Raw genomic sequence first — 14,283 nt, forward strand, 5'->3', positions numbered from 1 at the left:
TGTGTTGTGTAGGCTTCCTGGTTGAGGGGACTACTGCCTGTGTTCTGATGGGTGAGGCTGGATCTTGTCTTTCTGGTGGGCAGAACTGCATCTTGTGGTGTGTTTTAGGGTGTCTGTGACCTTATTATGATTTTAGTCAGCCTCTCTGCTAATGGGTGGGGCTGTGTTCCTGTCTTGTTAGTTCTTTGGCATAGCATGTCCAGCACTGTAGCTTGCTGGTCGTTGGGTGGAGCTGGGTCTTGGTGTTCAGATGGAGATCTCTGGGAGATTTTCATCATTTGATAATTACGTGGAGCTGGGAAGTCTCTGGTGGACCAATGTCTTGAACTTGGCTATCCCACCTCAGAGGCACAGGCCTGACACCTGACCAGAGCACCAAGGTCCTGTCAGCCACACAGCTCAGAATAAAAGGGGAAAAAAATAAATAAATATATAAATAAAATAAAATAAAGTTATTAAAATAGAAAATAAAAAATAATTATTAAAAATAAAAAAATTTTAAAGTAATAAAAAATTTTAAAAAAGGAAAGAAAGAAAGAAGAGAGCAACCAAACCAAAAAAGAAATCCACCAATGATAAGACATGCTAGTAACGATACTAAAAAAAAAGGGGGGGCAGACAGAACCCTAGGACAAATGGTAAAAGCAAACCTATACAGACAAAGTCATCTAAAGAAGCATACACATATACACTCACAGAAAGAGAAAAACGAAAAAATATATATATATTGTTGCTCCCAAAGTCCACTGCCTCAATTTTGGGATGATTCATTGTCCATTCAGGTATTCCACTGATGCAGCGTACACCAAGTTGATTGTGGAAATTTAATCTGCTGCTCCGGAGACTGCTGGGAAAGATTTCCCTTTCTCTCCTTTGTTCGCAGAGCTCCTGAGGTTCAGCTTCGGATTTGGCCTCTCCTCTGTGTGTAGGTCGCCTAAGGGCCTCTGTTCTTCATTCAGACAGGACGGGGTTAAAGTGGCAGCTGGTTAGGGGGCTCTGGTTCACTCAGGCCAGGGGGAGGGAGTGGTACGGAATGCAGGGCGAGCCTGTGGTGGCAGAGGCCAACGTGACATTGCAACAGCCTGAGGCACACCGTGTGTTCTCCTGGGGAAATTGTCCCTGGATCGCAGGACCCTGGCAGTTGTGGGCTGCACAGGCTCCCAGGAGGGGAGGTGCGGATAGTGACCTGTGCTTGCACACAGGTTTCTTGGTGGCTGCAGTAGCAGCCTTAGCATTTCACGCCTGTCTCTGGTGTCCGCGCTGATAACCATGGATCGTGCCTATCTCTGGAGGTCATTTAGGCAGTGCTCTGAATCCCCTTTCCTCGCACACCCCGAAACAATGATCTCTTGCTTCTTAGGCAGGTCCAGAGTTTTTCCTGGTTTCCCTCCCAGTTAGCTGTGGCCACTAGCCCACTTCAGGCTGTGTTCATGCAGCCAACCCCAGTCCTCTCCCTGGGATCTGACCTCCGAAGCTTGAGCCTCAGCTCCCAGCCCCCACCTGTCCCGGCAGGTGAGCAGACAAGCCTCTTGGGCTGGTGAGTGCTGGTCGGCACCGATCCTCTGTGAGGGAATCTCTCTGCTTTGCCCTCTGCACTCCTGTTGCTGCTCTCTCCTCTGTGGCTCCGAAGCTTCCCCCCTGCCACCCCCCATCTCCACCAATGAAGGGGCTTCCTAGTGTGTGGAAACTTTTCCTCCTTCACAGCTCCCTCCCCCTGGTGCAGGTCCCATCCCTATTGTTTTGTCTCTGTCTTTTCTTTTTTCTTTTGGCCTACCCAGGTCCGTGGGGTGTTTCTTGCTTTTTGGGAAGTCTGAAGTGTTCTGCCACCATTCAGTAGGTGTTCTGTAGGAGTTGTTCCATATGTAGATGCATTTCAGATGTATTTGTGGGGAGGAAAGTGATCTCCACATCTTACTCTTCAGCCATCTTGAAGGTCTCCCCTGACAAGGATTTTAAAGCAAGAAAAAAATGCTCCAACTAGCAACTGCCCATGAACACACTTGAAACAGATGAAAAATGGAAAGCCTCAGCAAAAAATCAGAAGTCTCAGCAGAAGACACCTCAGTGGCCAGGACGGGTCACAGAACCTTCCCTAACAGGAAGGCGGGAAACCAGTCTTGTCTCTTTTTGAAGACTCCTCTTTCTTCTTGGGGTCTCCAGTCAAAGGAATCTGGAAGCTTACATTGAGTCCAATCTTGGTGGACACGTGTGACTTCCTTTTCCAAGCTGGCGGGGCCTCGTGTAGGCCGTGTCCCCCTGCTTCTCTGTGGTTTCTTTATATTTGATCTTGGACATCCCTTATAACTCCATTTAACTTAGTTATTAAGTTCTTAAATTAAAAGTGGATGAGCAAGGGGGACCTGGCTTGACAGGAAGTCTTGGAGACAGTTCTAAGAGGATGAAATTCCTAAAGAGAAATAGAGAATAGGTTTGCCTCCCAGAAGCCTACTGGGAAGGAATTGGATAGGCTCAGGAGAGGTTAGAAGATGGAAATGCTTTTTGTAAGTGCTGAAAATCTCACTGAGTCTCATTGTTAGTGGCCTTATGTAGAGTTCCATCTTCCTCATTTGTCTGGGACTGATGGGATCTCTCCTTCTAGACAAAAATATAACAGGGAATGGAAGATGTCACTACCAAGTGGGTTCTCTAACCACCATGCTCAGGAAAAGAACATGGAAGGCTTCCTATACCCAGAAGCAAATTTTTGGGTGCCCATCATCTTGAATATTGGCTAAAGAAGATAACCCTCCTGTGACCCACGGTAGGACTGGCTGGAGGCTGAGGCAGCAGGATAGACTAGGGAAACTTAGGGCTGATTAGAAGGAAGCACAATGAATGACATAGGGCAGAAAGAGCAGAAGTGACCAGGAGTAATAAGCATCTGGTTTGGATCTCAAAGGATCACCTTTTAGACACTTCCTCCTCCAACCTCCAGAGCTTCAAATAAACCATCTGACTCATGATGTGAAAACCCACATCATTCAGCTGCACCATCAACAGCAGCAACAGAGACCACTGGCTCTGCAGGACCACTGCTGATGCAGTTTATATTCTTTTGGTCTCTAACTAATGAAAAAACAAAAAGTCTCAACAGGTATTATTTAAATCCCTGTGGAGACTCTCTCATTGTCTAAGGCAATGGTTCTTAAAGTGTGGTCCCTGGACCAGCAGTGTTAGCATCACCCAGGAAATGTTTAGAAATAAAAATTCTTGAGACCCAGTCCGAATCTACTGTATCAGACACTCTTGATCTTAACTCTGAGCCTTATAAGTGCTCAACACCTAGCAACTGAAAACACATCACCCCCAAAGTTCTGTAATTCCTATGCCCCTTAGCTTTAACCAGGTTACCCTTTTAGAATTTTTAGGAATTTGAGGGGGCATATTTCACCCCTCTCACTTGTAGCATACAAAGGAATAAATTGAACAACCTCAGCGTTTCTCTCTCCTCACCCATTTTTAGAGCTCTTAGCACATAAAATGAAAATAAAAGGCTTTTTTTAATTAAAGAAAATCCATAGCAAATTGGAAAGCAGCAGATGCCACATTAAGATCAACATCTTGCAAAATGTATATTCTTATGGGATATACAGATATTTTGTAAAATTCATGGAAAGAGAAGAAAGCAGGGTAGAGAGGAGTAGGCTCCAGAGAGTCAGCACCACCTGCTGCTCAGCCTGTGTACATTCCTGGCAGGTGCCCTCATTACTCATCCTTGATAAGGGTGCTTCTCACCCTGAACACAAGGACTCTCCCAGCAGGCCTGCCTCTGACTTCCTTGTGCACCATCATCTTCTGCTGCCCCAAGTACTGGCCATATTTTCTCTCTTTGCCTCCATTTCCTCCTTCTTTCTTTTGTGGGATTGCCAGTACCTTCCTGTCTATGCTGGGCCAAGGTAGAACACATCTTGGCCCTTCCAACCTCTACTGGCCACCTGAAGACATGTTCCCCTCCCATTACCTTAATTGTGGTTCTCATAGGAGAGAGCTATGTTCACTCACCACTTACATACTCTCTTTTAGCTAAAGAAGGACTCAATTCCAATAATTCCTCTCAGGTTGATAGATTTACCAAATGGAAATACAGGAAGCCCAGTTAAATTGAATTTCAAATAAACAATGAAATATTTTTTATAGTGTAAGTATGTCCCATGTAATACTTGGGACATACTTATACTAAAAAAGTATTCATTGTTTATCTGAAATTCAAATTTAGCTACGTGTCTTAAATTTTACCTGGCAAGCTTACTTCTAGGGAACAGGGGTTCGCATTTCAGTTGCTTAACCCAGGAGAGTCACTTCCTTTCAGAAAGGAACAAAAATAAGGACAGGCTTACCTGCACACTAGCCACATATTGCCACATATTGATTAAATATTGAAATGACAATATTTTTCATATATGGGATTAAAGTGTATTATGCAAATTAATTTCACCTGTTTCTTTTTACTTTTTAAATGTGGCTATTAGAAAATCTAAAGTTTTATATGGAGCTCGCATTTGCAGTTCACATTACATTTCCAATGAACAGCTCTGGCTTAGAGTCAAAGCCAAGTCAGGGAGACCTAATAATGACCATCAGGCCAGGAGCCAGGTGCCAGCCTGCCCAGAAGGAGTTAGATTTTCCTCGTTAGAAGCATGTGTGGCTGAAATGGTTGGGGATGTACAGAATCCTTGAGTGTAGTTTATGTTCACAAAGTTTTAGTTTTCATTGTTTTTCTTTTCTATTCTGATCAAACCTTGGTGGTTTTTGAGTGATAACAGAACAAATAGGATTAGGACTGATGTTTCCTATTAAGTATATTTGCAGTTGAATTATGACATTAGATTGAGACACAGTGGGAGGAGGCAGGATGGGGCTGATGAAAGACGGTTAGTTGGGAAAGGTTCTGGTTCCTGGAAGCTGTGCTGAGTTGTTCTTGTTTACTCCTTCTTTTTCTTCTTTTGCTTTTATGATTGCAAATTGGTGGTGGCAGGACAGCTCTGATTATATTTGCTAGAGGCAAATGAAAATTTCATCAGCCAATCTCTGTGAGTCTCTTCACTTCTGAAAACTATTTACAGAACTGGGTTCCTGGAAGTGGGACTTTTTTTTTTAATAACCCACAATATTTTAGGGTTTCAAAGTTTAGATCTAGGACTTAAATTCTCTTTGATCTCCCACTTTCTTCCTCCCCCAACTGTCTAAGCTCCTTCTGAAGTTCTTGGGAAGTAAAGAAACATTAGTGAAAGCAAAGCAAATAAAAATTCAAGACCTTATGGAGACCAAGGGTTTGGTCTATGGTCAAACAACTTGACCTTTACCAAGTTCCATTTGAAATCTATATGTCAACCGTGTCAAACTGAAGAATCAGCTCTCAGCTGCAGGATCCACCATCTGTCCATTTCCACTTTTTCTTCTTAGTCTCACTACCCGCTGCCAGTTTTCCACATTGCCCTCCACAGGCTTTGTCACCTGGTTCTATGATAAGCTATCCAAGATCTCAGGCCAGTGGGAAGGAGTTGCTGTCACATTTAGCAGCTGGCAATCTAGTGAATCTAGTGGTTATTTCATCTAATCCTGCAGACCTCCCCCAAACCTAGGTCTTCTTGTTGGCATTGCTGTCATTATTTTGAAGACTTTGTAGTACATGTGTGACAGGTACTACCGTAAGAGGAGCTGATGGCATTGGCTGGAAGAATGAGGTGTAGGGGCTATGTGCCAGATTCCATTTTGGGAGAAGGAGAACATCTCACTTTCCTTGAAGCCTTGAGATCTCAGACCCAAAGGAGACTGAGACTGAATGTGTAGAAGAGATGGTGGGTGCTGACAAGGAAATTTGAAAGTGTGAGAAAGTATTGCTACTAGCTGCACTCTTTCCCTCATGGGGAATCCTGGCTTGTCTAGAGGAGTCTGAGGCAATTGTATCTGGCTTGGAGTTCTGTCAAATGAAGCTGGAGATTTGCCAGAAACTCACCATCTACTGGTCACTGGTCCTTGTCCTGGATGAAATGGAAACTGGAGATGTAATGTAACTTTCTAAATATAGGTGCCAGGACAAATAAAAACAAAACAAAAAATTCAGAAGTCTCAGGCTCAGCCCATCATACCATATTGCCAAGTGTCAACTATTAGACTCTGTCTTCCTTTGCCTTATTTACTGCCTACTCATAATCATGTTACTCATGATTATGTTTTTGTGCTATCTTGGGTTTCATCCATAAGGCAGTGCAGTTTAACATGTAAAATCAGAGCCAGTAAGGGGAGGGACAGGGTCTGGATCTTAGCTTCATATGTTGTGATGGTGGTTGGAGATAGTCAGCAAGACAGGAAAGGAACAGGACCCAAGGGCACTGAAAACTCCAGTCCTGGTTGAAGCATAAAGTGGTGGAATGCCCCAGCAGCTACAACAGTGACTGCGAATATAGATAGGTGGTTCCGGTTATGTACTGCAGAAAAATAAACCATCCCAAAGTTAATGGTGTAAAACCAAAGTTATTATGCTCAGGAATTCTGTGTGTCAGGAATTTGGAAGGAGCATGATGGAGATGGCTTCTCTCTGTCCACATTGTCTGGGGCCTCAGCTGGGCGGATTTGAAGGCTGAGGATGACTTGACAGCTAGGGCTAGAATGACTTAAAGACTTGATCACTCATATGTCTTGTGGTTGGATTTTAGCTGGGACTGTTGGCCTGAATACCTACACGTGACCTTTCCATATGGCAACTTGGGCTTCCTCAGAGCACGGTGGCTGTGATCCAAGAGCAAGAATACCAAGAGAAGCAGGTGGAAGCTGCATATCCCTTTCTGACCTAACCTTGGGAGTAACACATCATTACTTCTGCCATACTCTCCTGGTTACTTCTACTCTCCTGTAGAAGTTCCAAGTCCCTGGTCAGAATCAAGTGGCGGGGACACAGACACCACTTTTCAATGGGAGGAGTGATAAAGAAATTTGGGGTCATGTTTTAAAACACAATATCCTCTGACCCCAATTGTTTACATTCCTCCCACGTGCAAAGTATATTTACTCCTCCCAAGTCCCTACAGAAGTCTCACCCCATTATGAAATCAGGTTCAGCCTCAAGGTCTAAGTGCAAATGAGGTTCCCTGGGTCTGGTTCCTCAAATCCAGCTCCTTGAGTACTAATCTTCTCAATCTGAAGACCTGTGAACTGAAGAGATTATCTGTCCCACTGTAGTGGAACAGGCATGGGGTAACTGCAATTGACACTCCCATTCAAAAAGAGGGAAAACAGGATGCACACAGCAGCCACTGAAATTCTCAAATTCTGAAATACAGCAATTCTGCAATCCAACAAGGCACATTTGACTAGTTTCTTATCAGGGCTCAATACTACTATCTGGGAATATTAATTCCGTGGCCCTTGACTCTGCTCTCTGGGCTCTTAGTTTTAACCTCAGAGTTACCTTTCCTTGTCCTCAAGAAATAGACTCACAGGTAATGCAAGGAGTTTGGGGAAGGGAGGCAGCTGACACCTGGGCTACTTGTCCATAGGGAGCAGAGCTTTGGCCCCTGGGTTTGGTTTTGGAGCAGGCATCTGGCTGTTCCTAGGCATAGAGACTGGTGGTACAGTGAGACATACAGCCCCGGTCCTTCTTCAGGGGACTAGATAGAAATTAGTGTCCAACATCCCTCACACAAAGTGAGGTAGAGTGGAGGATCCAAGTAGATGGTGGAATATTATTATAAGACAAAGAGTGAAGCTATTTCACTCCATATGAAGTTGGTTAAATCAGCAAAAACTTTATGCTTGCTTTTTTCCCCAAGCTTAATTTGCTTCCTAAAAGTCAATCAGGGCCCTTTGAGAGCTGTATTCTTCACAGTAATATTAAAATAATGCATTAACTTGCTGTTTCCAGGTGACACAGTAAAGGAGTTTTAACCTGAAGAAGCTTTCCTTCAGAGCTACTAGGATATTTTAGTTACCTCCTTACAGTTTATATTTCACATACTTCTAAATAGTATTGAGGCAGTATACTTAAAAAAAAAACAAACCAAGTTTATCAAAATAAAAATAAAGGATCAAAAACTATGTAAACTGTATGCTAAAAATTAGAGTTAATTTATCATTAGTGATTGAATATTAAATTTGCACTGAGCTTCATTCCAGAAAAAGCTTTAACACAGCTATGTCTGACATATCTTTGAAAATGTACAAACAGCTAAGTATTTGCTTCTGGAAATATTTACTTCCAGCTCCTTTAAAGATGAAATTTCTCTTAGTGTATTTAGAACATTGTTTAGAAGTTTATTCTGAATAGAATGTTTGAAGTTAGAGAGGTCTTAAGAGGTCATCAATTCCGGTTCTTTCTGTCTGCAGATGAAGGTTGGAAGATCTAAAGAGATTCAGGGCTTTGCTCAAAGGCCAGACTGATTGAGCAGAGCTGGGGTTGACTGCTAGCTCCATGTTCTTCCCCTTATACCGTAGAGGAGAGATTCTTACCTCTGAAGTTTTCAGAGTTACTGCTAAATAAAGCTTAATGAGAAAAAAATTTTAAACTATATATTTGCAGTAAGAAATTATGATTTGTTATACACTGGTCTTATTTCAGAGATAAAGGGACTCTAAAGAAACATGAACCAGCATGGCTGGACAGTGGTGAGTACCATGGGACTGAGGTAGCAGAATAGAGAGAGGGCAATAGGGTGAGATTGTGGAGAGAGGCCCCAAGGAAGCCAGAAGTCATTCTTCCGGTCGCTGCCTTGCAGGGAGCCTCCAGAGAAAATGAGAGATTGAGTCTGGATGCCACTACCCTCCACTGAGGTGAAGGGCTTTACAAAGCAGAATTTGATCAGATCAAAGAATTTCAGCTTCGGTAAACCAGCCGGATCGGCAGCGGCAGCGGCAGCGGTAGCGGCAGGACCGCGTGGCTCTGGGAGCAGCAACCCGGAGGGAGCGGGAGGCGACGTTGGCTGCGGGGACCCGGTGACAGCACAAGAGGTACTAGTTTTTACAAGTTTGTACCATGCATGAGTATAAGCTAGTCGTTCTTGTCTCGGGAGGAGTTGGAAAATCTGCTCTGACTGTACAATTTGTTCAAGAAATTTTTGTTGAAAAATATGATCCTATGATAGAAGATTTTTATAGAAAGCAAGCAGAAGTAGATGCACAACAGTGTATGCTTGAAATCTGGGATACTGCGGGAATGCAACAATTTACAGCAATGAGGGATTTGTACATGAAAAACGGACAAAGCTTTACATTAGTTTATTCCATCACAGCACAGTCCACATTTAATGATTTACAAGGTCTGAGAGAACAGATTCTTCGAGTTAAACACACTGATGTTGTTCCAATGATTCTAGATGAAACAGTTGTAGGAAAGAAACAAGGTCAAAATCTAGCAAGACAATGTGCAGTCTTAGAATCCTTTGCAAAATAAAAAATAAATATTAATGAGGTCTTTTGTGACCTAGTGCAGCAAATTTACAGAAGAACTCCAGTGCCTGGGAAGGCCCGCAAAAAGTCATCATGTCAGCTGCTTTAATATACTATCGATAAATGCATTGCAGCTCTGAGCCAGGTCTGAAGAACTGTTGCTCACTTCAACGGTGCCAGCATTCCAACTTTGTTAAACCTACCAACATGTTAAATGGACTTTCTGTGGCGGTACACTTTAAGAGGCAGATGAAAGCTACTACATCAGTTTGCACATTCTAATCACTTTCCAGTATCACAAGAGAGATTTTTACTTATATAATAGTCCTAGAGTATGCAGCTGGTAAAACCAGAGGCTACAATCCAGTATTACTGCTAAGAGACATTTTTCATCCACCAATGTTGTATATGTATGAAAATGGTGAACACACCCTATACTTTGTATTGGAGAGTACAATAATGTAAATCCTAAAAGCACCACTATTTTACCATAATAAAAGAAAGCCCAAAGAGCTCCTATATAGACTACTCCAGATAACTTTGCTTCTTTGATACTTGTAGCTTATTGTAATTTTTTTTAAAGAAATTCAAGGTCATTATCATTGTATTGTGCTCGCTTACATTGTATTGTAATCACTTTGATTAACACAGCTATACAGTTTTTTCAATTAAAAAAAAAACTGTGGAGATAGTGATCTTGTCTTTAAAATATGATAGTCCTTTCAGTATAATGTCTTAGATTAAAGGCGTTGCCTTTAATATCTGTTGGGAAGGAAATGTCCAGACTTTTCAAATCTTTTATTATATGTTTCTTCTTTTGTTTACATGGGGAACAATGTTTATAGTTGTGTGTACAGTGGGGGTCTACAACAAGAAGTGTATATATTCAAACAATTTTTTAATGATTTAACAACTTTGTAAATCATATTCAGGCTTCTGCAGCTGTAGATTCTCACTGTGACTCCCCTGCTTGCTCATGCATAAGTGTATTTGCAATACCAAATATACAGGTTTAGTATTTTTGCCTGTTAGTGATTGTTTCACATGTGTAATGTTTTGGTTCGATGTTAAATGTTGAACGAGTACTGTGGATGTGAATGTGGGAAGTAATTTTAATCATGTGTAATTGGTCACAAGGCCTAAGTTGCAGTAACTATTGCTATTTTATTTAACAATGCCTGTTGCTTTGTATGCATTAACATTTGGATGTACAGATTGTGTGTCTATCCAATAGGTAGCCACAGTATTTAAACTGACCAACCTAATGTTACAACTACTTTGAGGTGGCCAAATGTAAACTAAAATCCTTAATTAAAGTGGTGCAATTTTGTGTAACTTAGCATCAGTAGTTCAATAAATTTGGATTGCTGTGCAAGAGCTTGCATTATATTAAAAAAAAAAAAAAGAATTTCAGCTTCTACATGTTGTTTGCTGACTTATTTCCTCCAGTAACTAGTTAGGATTCAAGCAGAAAGGTAGGACCATGTAAGTGATATAAAGGATTTATTGCAGGGACAAGACCTCATGCAATTGTGGGAGCTGGTTGAGCAGTGTATGTGAGTCTGCTGCCCTGTGTCTGTGCTGGGCCTGCGGTCACTGAGGCCAGCAGTCCAGAGGGGAAGATGAATGTGAAGCAGGGGCAAGAAAGGACAAACTAGAATCACAAAGACAAACTGGAACCCACAGCAGTCTCTCAATGTCTCCAAACCTCCAACCTCAACGATGTGGGTGACCTGCTGGCACACTACACTCTAACGCTGCTCATGAACTTGGCCCAGGATTCAAAGAGTTAAAGAGGAGCTCCAGTGGGAAGTGGACAGAGTTGTGAGGCTGGGGCTGCCCAAAGCCAAAGTGGGCCATGAGATTGGTGAGTGTGAGTGGACTGTAGCTGCACCTGCCCTGAAACACGTCACTTCCACCTTCACGTCTCCTGCACATTTCCTGTGGGTGCAGCCCTAACCCAGAACCATGCAGGGAAGGGAATTCTGGGAGATGTAGTTCCATCTTAGCTAAAGAGACTTCATACCCACCACCACCTCTATGAATTAAATTATCCTCCTTATCCTCACAAAAACCTCATATTCAGTGTGCTAGCCAAAGGGTTAGCAGGTTGGCTATTTTTTGGAGATTTTTAGGAAAGCTTAGAGAGGGGGCATGTATGTCAGAAAAGACAATATTTCATGAAACAAATTAGCAGAAGCATTCATGGAAAAGCACACTGATGGGGGTGTACACAGTAACTTTTAAGGACCAAACTTTCACATAAATGAGGCACATCTCTACCTGAAATTGTAACTTCTGAACTAGAACACTGCAATCTGAGTAACTTGAAAGTACTTTGTAAAAGAGCTCTTGTTTCATTTAGAGAATAAACTGAACCTTGGGAAAACCTAGATTTGAGAGAAAGAAAAAACGAGGGAAAGGAAGAGAGAAAGGGAGAAAGAGAGAGTGAGTTTGAAAATAAAATATAGCACTTACTATGACCTCAGGGCTAAGTAGAGCAGATAGATTTCCCTTGAAGGTTCTTGAGATATGAACTGCAAAGGCAATTACTAAAAATACCGTTTGGCTAATCTTCCCCTTGACAATTCACTTGGGTGCCCTTTGACTGGGACATTCTCCACACCACCCCACACCGCCACCCTTGCTCTTAATAAAGCTAACATGCACAGTCCCCGACTTTCTTATCTGTCTGCAGCCTTAACAAAACTTGAAAGACTTCCCTAGACCACATGCCACAGAAGAGAAAACCTGGGCACGGGACAGGTGGATTTGCAGCTTTGCTCAGGGGGCTAAATCCAGAGGCCGTTTCTCCCAGAACAGAAAAATAGAGGCTAATATTAGCTTTATTTTGCTTTGTTGTTAGGTGGATACTGAAAAGGGACTAAAATCAATGCCCCAGTGACCATCTAGGGAATGAACAGCATCACCTGGTGCTGTGCCCTGTTGGGAGCAGTGAGAGGCATTGGGTTTGCTATTGAGGAAGAGTTTGTCTTGGTCTGTGAATCAGGCAACCTCTGTTCACTTAGTTGGAGGCTGAGGAGTTTACCATCCAGTGAGACAAGTGCTTACATGTTCCTGCCATTTCTACAATATGCGTTTGGTTTTTTGAGGTGGCATGCTTCATTAATGAATATTTTCTAATATCAGAACATAGATATTGGTTTCTGTTTTTGGTAAAAAGTACATAACATTAAATTTATCATTGTAATCATTTTTAAGTGTACAGTTCTTTAGTATTAAGTATATGAAACTCTACATTAATTAAAAAAGAATTCCTTCCTCCCCTCAGCCCTTGACAACTACTCTTTTTTCTTTCATTTTTTAAGCCACTTTATTGAGGTATGATTGCCATAAAAAACTGTGCATATCTAAAAAAGGAAACAATAACTTGATGAGTTAGGAAATAAGTATACACTCATGAAACCTCTACTACGTTCAAGGCCATCCAACATCTCACCTCCAAAAGTTTCCTCCTACCCCCTTTATATTTTTAAATTTTTATTTGTTTATTTTTAATATAACTTTTCTTTTGTGGTAAGAGCACTGAACATAAGATCTACTGACCTAGCAAATTTTCAAGTATACAGTACAGTACTGTCAACTACATATACACCTTATGTTGTACAGTAAATCTCCAAAATTTATTCTTCTGCTTTAACTGGAAATCTGTACACTCTGACCAATACCTCCCCATTTCCCTGTCTGCCCAGGCCCAGGTAACCACTATTCTATCTACTATCCTATTCTGTGAGTTTGACTATTAGATTCCTCATAAAAGTGGGATCATTCAGTATTTGTCCTTCTGTGTCTGGCTTATTTCACTTAACATAATGTCCTCCAGGCCCATCTGTCTTGCTGCAAAAGGTAGGATATCCTTCTTTTTAAAGGCTGAATAATATTCCATGTATATATATATCACATTTCCTTTAGCCATTCATTTGTCAATGGACTTTTGGGTTGCTTCCATTTCTTAGCTATTGTAAATAATGTTGTAGTGAACATGAGTGTGCAAATATCTCTTCAAGATCCTGCTTTGAATTCTTTTGGATATATAACCAGAAGTGGGATTGCTGGATCATATGCTAATTTCATTTTTAATTTTTTGAGGATTCTCCATACTGTTTTCCATAATGGCTGCACCATTTTACATTCCCACTAGCAGGAGGATGCACAAGGGTTCCAACTTCTCTGCATCCTCACCAACACTTGTTATCTTCTATTTTTTGATAGGGGCTATCCTAATGGACGTGAGGTGATATTGATAGCAAGCAGGATCCTGTGGGGCTCCTGGGCACAAAAGTCCTTCTGTGTCCTCCATTTCTTTTCTTTTGTTTTTAAAAAATAGTTATTTATTTATTCGGTTGCACTGGGTCTTAGTTGCGGCAGGCACGCTCCTTACTTGTGGCATGCGTTAGTTGAGGCATGCGCGTGGGATCTAGTTCCCTGACCAGGGATCAAACCTGGGCCCCTTGCATTGGGAGCGCAGAGACTTATCCACTGTGCCTCCAGGGAAGTCCCCTGTCCCCCATTTCTTGATTATAGGAAATAAGCTTCATGCAGCCTCCATGATCTTCCCTGAGGGCAGGTTCAAACAAATGCTAATTAGGGAAGGGAGGGGATATGAGATAAGGGAGAAACAGTCAAAAGAAACAATAGTGCAGCCTTGGGGCAGGGTCCTGTTTCCCCCTCAAGGGATATACATTACAATGTCTTTGAGCTGTTTTGCAGATACTGAAAGCCCCCACCAGGTGGGAGAAGTTAACTATATGTTGCCCACAAGCCGGGAGTAGACCCCAGACCAGTTGGAACCAGAAGGTTGATGATGCTGACTCCCACTTACCTCACCACTAACCAATCAGAAGAATGTCCATGAGCTGATCATGCCCTCTTTGAGTCATT

The 14,283-nt window shown here is 42.1% G+C and overlaps 1 pseudogene; it reads left to right on the forward strand.

The window, feature by feature from the left end:
- The first annotated feature begins 8,968 nt into the window (after window positions 1–8,968).
- LOC133093709 (ras-related protein Rap-1b-like) lies at window positions 8,969–9,490 on the forward strand (annotated as a pseudogene).
- The last annotated feature ends 4,793 nt before the right edge of the window (window positions 9,491–14,283 follow it).

Source organism: Eubalaena glacialis, chromosome 6 (genome assembly GCF_028564815.1).
Source record: "Eubalaena glacialis isolate mEubGla1 chromosome 6, mEubGla1.1.hap2.+ XY, whole genome shotgun sequence".
NCBI lineage: Eukaryota > Metazoa > Chordata > Mammalia > Artiodactyla > Balaenidae > Eubalaena > Eubalaena glacialis.